The sequence below is a fragment of the Pipistrellus hanaki genome (genome assembly GCF_964339955.1).
Source record: "Pipistrellus hanaki genome assembly, chromosome: X".
NCBI classification, from domain to species: domain Eukaryota; kingdom Metazoa; phylum Chordata; class Mammalia; order Chiroptera; family Vespertilionidae; genus Pipistrellus; species Pipistrellus hanaki.
Genome location: NC_140524.1, coordinates 11,643,956 through 11,652,029, shown reverse-complemented (window position 1 = coordinate 11,652,029; position 8,074 = coordinate 11,643,956).

Genomic DNA, 8,074 nt, shown 5'->3' with positions numbered 1-8,074 from the left:
GGGAAAGGGGACAGCTGAAAGTCCATGCCCAGTTCTGCGTGTTCATTGGGGAGATCTCTCATTTCAGTCATCTCTCCACCCCATTGACATCGACCTAGTTCATTCAACACCTGGCTCTGTCCGCACCTGGGTCAGGTGTACTGGCCCAGCCCAGCCGATCTGTCTCCTCCGATCCAGCCTCTATGCACACCCAGGGAGTCCTTCCTAAAACAGTCCTAGATCCTCTCCTCCACTGAAAAAACTTCAGTGGGTCCTGATTTTCTCCTAACACATTCCACGGCCAGTCCATCATGGCCTGTGCTCAGCTCACCCTTCCAGCCTCTTCTATTGGGCTTCACGCCTGCTATGCTGTACCCAAACTACTTGTGCCCCGTTCTACATCCCTTTGCTCAGGTTGTCCTGGATTCCTGCAATGTCCTCTCCATATGTCCTCAGGTCCAGAATGGCCAGCTCCCTTTCATCCAAAAAGCCTACCCAGATCCTCCCAATTAAAACCTTGCCTGTTCTCTAGGCTCCCAGCCTGGGGATCTCAATCTTTGCCTCATTTTAGTGTATTCCCTCTGTGTACTTTCCCCCACCAGTCCAGGAGCTCTTATGGCAGAGCCAACCAATGTCCCCACAGCACAGAATGGGCATTCAGGAAATACATTCAACCACCTGCCTGGCCTGGAATCCTAGAGTAACAGCAGCAACAGAAGGAAACAACCCAAGGCCTGGGGAACGGAGCAGCCAGTGGGACTGGTTGGAGCAGAGGTTCTGGGCCCGGCGTTCATGTGTGATTTGGGAGGTCTATGAACCACATACTAGTAAATTGGATGCAGCCTTTGGGTCACCTGTGAGTGTTTGACTTTTGTCAGGAAAAGAAAGGCACATAGCTATAATCTGCTTTTCAAACATGACTGTGGCCCAGTCAAAATTTGAGCCAGTGGAGTGAGGGCCAGTAGCTGTGGAGAAGCCCACTTTGTAGAGAGGGTTCAGGAGAGACAAACAGGGACAGAATGGGCCTCCAGGCCTTCTCAGCACTCCCATCTGCGCGTGTTCCTGGATCAGAAGTGCTTGTGGCCCGCTGTTCCATCTGAAGGACTGGAACCAAGGCGGAGGATGGCTCAGCAGACAGGAATGGCTGAGGCCTCTGACCACAGCACTCCAAGCTCTGGTGTGCATTTCTATGCACTGACAAGTAACTCTAAGCTTTCTCTCTCTTCTTGGTGTGTAATAGCCCTTGCTGGTGGAAAGTTCTCCCTTCTGCTAACCTGAAATACCTCTTCATGTGACTTCCATTGGCTTCCCTCCCTCTATCCAATCCCAGAAAGCTAGCTTATAAGCTCCTGTGGTCCTGCTAGGCCCACAGCCTCCTGTTCATTCTAAACTTTATCTCCAACAGCATTTCATCCTCCCAGCTTTCTCTCAAAAGGGTCTCTCTCTTCTGGCTTCCTACAAAGCCTGGGAGCCATCAAAATACTTCCTCAGTTATAAGGTAATCACCAGTTTAGCTGCCCAGTTCTCCTATGTCCACTTGTCAAGGATCAGGGGCTTTTGATTTATTTCTATGGCCCTGGATTCATGTACAATGCCTGCTTCTGGGAAGGTACCCAGTAAGTATAACCAGACTGGGAGGGTATTTAGAGGGGAAAACTACCAACACCCACATTGACCAGCTGGGGGAGCTTCAGAGAAAAGAAGCCACATTCAAGGGCACTCAGGCAGTTAGCAGAGCCCCAGCTAGACCCTGGGCTCTGACCCCTGAGGCCAGTGCACTGCAGGTTACCCATTTGATTCAGGCAGCCTAATGCAGCAAAGGTGCCCAGGTGGGGAGGGAGGGACATCATGGGCTCTGATCTGAGGCTCTGCAACATGACAGGCTTAAAGAGCACAAATAGTTGGGAATGGAGAGAAAGAAAAGAGGCTTTGGCCCTAGCTGGTTTGGCTCAGTGGATAGAGCATTAGCCTGAGGACTAAAGAATCCCTGGTTCGATTTCAGTCAAGGGCACATGCCCAGGCTGTGGGCTTGATCTCCAGAAGTGGGCATGCAGGAAGCAGACAATCAATGATTCTCATCATTGATGTTTCTCTCTCACACACTCTGAAATCAATAAAAAAAAATTTTTTTTAAAGAAGAAGAAAAAGAAAGAAAGAAAGAAAGAAAGAAAGAAAGAAAGAAAGAAAGAAAGGAAGAAAGAAAAGAAAGAGAAATGAGGCTTTGGGAGATACAATCTTCCCTCACCAGCAATGCCTAGTTATTGATCATGGAAAACCCAAAATGATGATGGAGCCAAATTAGAACCTTCCTTTTGTCAGATCTGCTTCTCACTCACTCAATCCCAGGAGGTTTGCTCACATTTGCTCCATCGGCCCAGAGAACTTTCTAGAGTAACGTGAATAGGGGATAAAAGGAGAGAGAAGAAGGTGGAGTCCTATCAGCCTTTTTTTCTGTATTGCAGCCTGTTTCCCAGCAACTCTTATAAGATGCCTTTTCTAGCAACTTCTGAGAGACACACACACTATTGGCTTTGTTCTCCATTGGGGGAGTGGAGACCCTTAATTTAGGAAATATTAACTGAGCACCTCGTAAGTCCAAAAGGTTGCAGAAGTGACCAAGATAGAGCCCTTACCCTCTGAGTCCCACAGAGAAAGTAATAAGCCAAATGCTCTTTAAGAGTAAGAACAGAGGTTTTAGGATGATACATGGCCTTCATCAGATCCTGGTTTGACCAGAGGTACTTTGAGAGACGTTTGGAAGAAAATAGGGAAATTTGAATGTGAATTGATATTAGATAATATTAGGAAATTATTATTAATCATTAGGTAAATTAATGGTATTGGGGTTATGTTAAAAAAAAAAGCACCCTATTTTGTAAAGATTCATATTAAACTGGCAAAATGTCAGGAGATATATACACTGAGTGGCCAGATTATTATGATCTCTGAACACATAATAATCTGGCTGCTCAGTGTATATCCTATTTAATAAAAGGGTAATATGCAAATTGTCTCCTCGACCAGGAGTTTGACCAGCAAGCAGGCTAGTCGACCGCCCATGTCCCCTCCCCCTAGCCAGGCTGGCTGGGCACTGGGCCTCTAAAATAGTGAGTGGCCAGATTATTATGCATTCAGAGATCATAATAATCCGGCCACTCAGTGTATAATTTCATTTTAAATATTTAAACTATTTCAGAAAACTAAGGATGACAAATTGTTATACCTAAGTAATGAGTATATAAGTGTTTATTATATATTATTTCCTCCACTTTTCAGTACATTTGAAATTTTCATGATACACAATTCCAATAAAGCAGTTTTCTAACATTAAAAAAAAAAAAAAAAGAGCAGAGTTCTGCAAATGTTGAACTCAGGGTCAACTCCCGCTTGCTGTCCACTTTGCTCAGTAAAGTTTTATTGGCACCCAGCCACATTCATTCATTTGCATATTGTCTATGGTTGCATTCATGTTACAATGGCAGAGCCAGTTATTGTGTGACCCACAAAGCCTAAAATGTTTACTATCTTCCCTTTACAGATAAAGTTTCCCAATCTGCTTAAGAGTGACTGATAAACCAACACGCAAATGAAAAGATGCTCAATACCATTAGTCATTAGGAAAATGCAAATCAAAACTATAGTGAGATACCACCTCACACTCACTAAAATGCCTCTAACAACAACAACAAAATTAACCAAAAAAGAATAATAATAATAATAAATAAATAAATACAAAAAGACGAGACCAATTTGGTCAACCTGAGAAGAGAAGGAATGGCATTCTAGCCTTTGGCTGAGGCAACCACTGTGGGCTGTGGCTAGAAATGGTAGGAGATGAGGTTGCAGGGGTCAAGGAGCTTGGACTTGATCAACCCCTAGAGAGTAACATGGTGACATTTGTGTTTGAATGGTGAGGGGAGAGTGCAAAGTGAGGAATTTGCACCAATGGCAAGTGACTTCTGCAGTCCAGGAGAGAGGGTGAGAGTGTGTATGTCTCAGGAAACTGGTTATGGAGATACAGAGAAGAAATAGTCTGGAGATGGTTCTGGGCTAGAATAGACAATACTTGGTTATTGGATGTGGAGCTAATGGACAGAGGAATAAAATAACTAGAAAGCTTGTATTCTGGCCACAGTGAGTCTGAGGAACCTTGAGGTTCTAGAAAGCAAGATACCAATATTTGAGGGGTCTTGGCATACTGCTGCTACTTGAAGTCATGGGAACACAGGAGGATGAAGGATGGGACCTGGAGAATTCAAAGGTGAACTCAAAAGGCATCAGGGAAAGCTAGAGAGGAGAGTGGTCAGTGGTGTCAGCCAGTGCAGAGAAGTTGAGGAGGCTGAGGCCAAGGGTAGATGCCCAGATAGTGAATTGGGAAGTGTCCCTAAGGTCTAACAGTCACAAATATGTCCTGAGCACCTCCTGTGTAACTGGCTTGTGCTAGGGGCAAGGGTACCATAGGGAACAGTCGAGATAAGAGTCCTTGTGGAGCTAATGATCCAGCAAGGGAAGGGGATGTAGTCATTAATGGAAGAATCACAATTTATTCAACTGGGCTTTGTGGTCACAGGGAAGCTGCAGCATGAGGCAGCAAGTGTCATCCCAGTTATGGTACATTGGTGCTCAAGGCAGATTTCCATGAACTCTTTATGAAACTTGCATCTTTTCTTCATCTTCCCCTACATATTCTTCTTTGATGGTGGCCATCTCAAGGGCAGATTATCTTAGACTTTGAGGACCCTCCAGCTCCCGCCCCAGACAATACTAGTCATGCTGTGGACACTCCAAATTTGTTGAATGGTTTTGGAAGGAGGGGATTAGAGAAAAGAGCAAAGACGAATGCTGAGCTAGATGACAGGAGCAGAGTTATGGAAAAGCTGGCAGATGGCTGGCTTTTGTTCAGCACCTCCTCAGCCAGCACATTCCCAAATATACTGATGGACAGACATATGGACCAGTGTTCTCTCCTTTGATTGTTACAATAAGACTGTTTATTATGATCTTCACTTTGTACTCGAAAGCCCAAAGCCTTTAGCAGAAGGGTTTTCACAAGACATACAGCTGGTTGGGGCAGAACTGGGCCTCAGCCCCAGGCTGGCATGCCTCTGGCCCAACATTATTTTTCCCAATGGTCTTTCAATTTCAGAGAGTAATCCCGAGTGGCCTATGCCCCTTCCTTACCTCTCCACTGGGTAGAAACTGGATATTTGAGAGTCCTGTGGTGACTATTAAAAAATTACCACAAACTTAATAGCTTCAAACAATGCAAATTTATTCTATTATAGTTCTGGATGTCAGAAGTCCAAAATCAGTTTCACTGAGATGAAGTCAAAGTGTTAGTTGGTCTGATTGCTTCTGGAAATTCTGAGGGGAAAACCCATTTTCTTGACTTTTTCAGCTTTGAGTGTCTTGGCTATGGCATCACTCTAATCTGCTTTCATTGACACATTTCCTCAAAATGTGGACACCTCTGGGGGCCATTATTCAACCTACCACAATGGCTAGATGTACATAATATCTAGAAAGGAACCCCTCTGGACCAATAGTCAGTAGAGCGGGAGTGTCCTGGCAAAACCAGTCAGGCATGAGGTTATATCTGAACCTCAGTACAAGGTAGTGAGGCAACTAGCTGAGTAGGTAGCCTGGTAGAGTCATGCCTGAAGCCTGGTCAATACAGGCAGATGTACCATAAGAGGGTGCTAAGCAAGCTGCTGAGGCATGGAAGAAAGGTACTGGGCCACGGATATAAGGCAGGCCTGCTAGAAGAGGGACCAAAGACCAGACAAGTCCCAACAAGTTCCAGAGCTATGAATCCAGGGTGTGGCAGCCCCTGCCAAGCTCACTGGGGAAGGCAAGCCCCTGGGTAGAGTGCCAAAGGACTGCCTACCCAATGCTCCAACTCACCTCTGACAGACCAAATGCTTTGAGCAAACTGTGCTGGATTCCTGCAGTCATCTGCCAAATACTATTCTAATCATTCCATGGCTAGTTTGGCATCTACTGATGATTGCAAAACTTGTACAGAGGTCACTACTAGACTGGTGCTGGCTTAGAAGGTACTGAGAAATGTGGGTGTGTCTATGGGGCTGGTTCAGAAAGGCCCGAGAAGCCTGTGGCCCAGGTGAACCAGTGTTTGTCTGAACATTGCCTCCAGGCCCAGGGCGGTGACCTCTGATCCTGGGACTGGGACTTTCATCTTGGGAGGGGAGGCACTGGGAATTGGACACGCCTCTTTGTGCCTTATTTGGGGCTGAGATTAGCTTTTGGAAGAGTGAAGCTCAGAGACTAAGTGAAGGCTGCCCAGAATAAAGCCATCTACTCATAGCGGACCAAAGGGGCACCCATCATGGGTCCAAGTGGAACCAAGACCAAGCCGAAGAGATTGGGCCCTGCAAGAGAGGCAAGGTTAAGACCCAAGGCTCCAAAGCTCTGCTGGTAGTTCAGCAGAGGTCACCCCATGCCACTGCAGACCTAAGGGCTCCAGAGGTCTCCAAAGCTAGTTCTTGCTCAGACTACTGGGTGCTGAGGGGCTGATTTCACTGTGAAGGGGCACAAAATAACCTTTGACACCTGTAGCCTCTCTAGACTTGGGGCTCCATGGGAAGTCTGCTCAGAACCTTTACAGGAAAACCTACTAGCCTAGGAGCCCCATTTCTAATGGCAGCATGTTGGGGGCTCTCCTTGGAATGCCTCCTGCCCTCTGTCTAGCAATTCTCGACTGGATTGGCAACAAGGCCAGGTGAAGTTCCCACTGTCCCCTCCTCTGTCCTCCCACTGTGCCTGCTCAGAGCTTCCTCCACTGATGACACCAGAACAACATGCCTGGCTCTTGTATCTGCCTCCCTTCAGAGTGAGGAGTCCTCCAAAGCAGGACCTGCTCAGAACCTCCCTGTGACCCCTGCAGTGCCAGCACAGGCATTAGCACCCTGGAGCCTGCCTCTCCCCATTCAGCTTGAATGCTTCACAGAGCTGAGCTGAAGGGAAAGCAGAAGCTGCCTTGGGGGTTCACCAGAGGAATCCTCCACTGTGGTAGGCCCCTGGCATGACAACCCAGCAATGAGAAAACTGTAATGATTGGGGTCTGAAGGAATTCTCCAGGACCCAAGTTCATTGTCTGGGAATAGTCAAGCCCTACCCAGAATACTTCTGGGACCAAACTCTAGCAACCCCCCTCAGCCTAACCTTCCTCCTCCAATGTTTGAACTCAGTGAGGGCATATAGGCCAGGACCCTCATTATTCAGATAAGGAGACCAAGATTCAGGGAGAGCTGAGATTATTTCAAGAAGAAAAGTCCAGCCCAGAGGTGTGGCTCAGTGGTTGAGCCAGGAGGTCACGGTTTGATTCTCAGTCAAGGCACATGCCTGAGTTGTGGGCTCCATCCCCAGTAGGGGGTGTGCAGGAGGCAGCTGATCGATGATTCTCTGACATTATTGATGTTTCTATCTCTTTCTCCCTCTCTCTGATATTAATAAAAACATTTTTAAAAAATCCCATTCATGAAAAAAGAGCTATTACAATGACAATCCCCTCCTAGAGTCTTCTGTCCAGCTCCTAGAAGCTTTTGACCCGCTCAGTCAATCCCAGGTTTCTATGCTGAGGAAAGGAGTGAGAGAGGGAAACTCATAGGAATGAAGCATTGTTAGCCACCAGAGATCAGACAGGCAGTGTTATGGGTTTCATTGTGTCCCCTCATTGTGAATGTGACCCAATTTGGAAATGGGGTCTTTGTAAATGTAATCAAGTTAAGATGAGGTAATTCAGGTGGGCCCTAATGCTATATGACGATGCCCTATGAGAAGATAAAACAGAGACACAGACACAGGAGAAAGCCATGGGGGAGACAAAGGCACAGATTGGAGTGGTGTGGCCAGGAGCCAAGGGATGCCTGGGGCCACCAGAAGCTGGGAAAGGCAGGAAGGATCATCCCTTAGTAGGGGTGTCGAACTCAATCAGAGAAGGGGCCAAAATCTAAAATCCAGCCTAAATTGCGGGCCGAATGGTTTACTGAACAGTCATAAACTGACAATGTCATAAACTGACAGCGGAGTGCAGTGATGACAGCGCGGTGCGGGCCACATTGCAAGACCTGGCGGG